This window comes from Chrysochloris asiatica, unplaced genomic scaffold (assembly GCF_000296735.1).
Source record: "Chrysochloris asiatica unplaced genomic scaffold, ChrAsi1.0 scaffold00239, whole genome shotgun sequence".
NCBI classification, from domain to species: Eukaryota; Metazoa; Chordata; class Mammalia; order Afrosoricida; family Chrysochloridae; genus Chrysochloris; species Chrysochloris asiatica.
The window spans coordinates 424819-426712 of record NW_006408757.1 but is presented as its reverse complement, the minus strand read 5'-3'; the positions used below and the strand labels follow the sequence as shown (position 1 = coordinate 426712).

Below are 1894 nucleotides of genomic sequence, written 5' to 3'. Positions count from 1 at the left end.
AAACCCCCTTCCAAGACTAAGACTCAATGGGAATACACACTCTGATTGGTGACCACGCTTGTCACCGATAAGGGGAAGTGAGGGAAAAACAGCAAAGAAGCAGCGAGCTAAGCCCTACAATGTGAAGAGTGAAGCGTTCAGTTGATAAGAAGAGAGGGCATATGCACAAGAACACCCGCACTTGCAGGTGACCTGGCTTCAATGACTGGATGATAAGAGTTCAACCAGAAGAAGAAAGAAGAGGAAAAAAAGAGTAATCTGATACAATTTGATGAACTTGACCAACACCTATGGAAGCAGTAGCTCAAAAGAGGGAACAAATCCTTACAACAAGAATCATTCCCACCCCCTCAACACACAGAGTAGACAGGGATGGGCAACTTAGACATTGGCTACCCAAAATTGGGGGTAGGGGGCTACAAAGGCAAGAAGTGACTGGCTTACAAGCTCTCAAGAGGGAACCTAGAGCCAGGGGGCCTGGAGGAAGACAGAATCTCCAGTGAGTAGTATCCAATCTGTCTAGGCAGAGCTGATGAAATGAAATGCGGATGGGTCTCTTGTGATACAATAGTGAATAATTGTTATCAGAACTGTTTGTGATGGTTGGAAATGTAAAGATAGACATTTTATAGCAAGGAAGGGAGTGATTAACTTTCCAGTCTAGGAGCAGAGGTCTCTAGGACCATCAATGGAGAAGAGCCAAGAGCAGGACCCTACCCAAAGAAGCAGTGATGCCTGAGATGGAGGCAGAGACGATGACGTGGAGTGATGGAGCAGCTGGGGACTTTAGATCCAGAGAGGGAGAGGGACTGTGTGCTGAAGACCCGGGGGGGGATGTGGGGGCAGGCTTGCAGGGTATACCCTTTGGTTGATTGATGATGCATGGGGGGGATTGTAACCATGACAACGAAACGATATACAATAGAATGAATGTAAAACTAATGTTCTCCCATGTAATCTATCATATAATTCACAATAAAACATTTTTTTTAAAAACTGTTGTTATTTTTGTTAGGTGCTGTTGAGTTGGTTCTGATTCTTGGCTACGATAAGCACAAAAGAACAAAACACTGTGCCATCCTCACAGTTGTTATGTTTTAGTCCATTGCTACTGCCACTGTGTCTATCCATCTTTTTTTTTACAAGAGATGGTTGTGATTTTTATTTAATTTGACATCTTGATTAGAATAAAAGCAGTGAGAATTATGCTTTACAGGATCGGGCATTAATACATCATTGTGATATGGCTTTATACTGATTATATATGGAGAAAAAATAACATCAGAATTAAGGCAATAACAACATATGTGAACCAAGCACATTACCCTGACACAGTCATCAGTAAAAGCTCTTTTTGTTAGGTAACATTTTATGTGGTTACATGCAACCAGTCACTGTTTTGAAGGCTAAGCTCTGGATAGAAAACCCATACATATAAAAATCTCTCCTACTGGCCCACAATTGCCAGAAGCCTCCAGTAATCTCCACTGGTGTCACTTACAATCATTGTACTCAGGATCTTCTGGTACATCTGATTGAACATCTGTTTTATTTGTACAAGGTCAATCTCACTTCGAGTGACCACAATCCTAAACAGGGTAGAGTCATTTGTGCCAGCACCTTTAACAGAGTAGTAGAGCCTCTCAGCAAAGAATGTGGGTTGGCACAGGGCACCTTGCAAGATGGTCTTCAAACTACTATCGATGTTTCCAGTAAACTCCCAGCAAATCATGATTGTTGTTGTTGTCAGGTGCCATCGAGTCGGAACCAACTCATAGCGACCCCATGCACAGCAGAACAAAACAATGTTCGATCCTGGGCCAACCTCACTACCGCTGCCACACTTGAGTCCATCAATGATGCCACCTGGCTGATCCATCTCATTGGGGGTCTT

At 43.1% G+C, this 1894-nt stretch overlaps 1 pseudogene; it reads right to left on the bottom strand.

The window, feature by feature from the left end:
• Nucleotides 1-1447: 1447 nt before the first annotated feature.
• The window catches only part of LOC102831301, a 3213-nt pseudogene continuing 2766 nt past the window's right edge, over nucleotides 1448-1894 (bottom strand).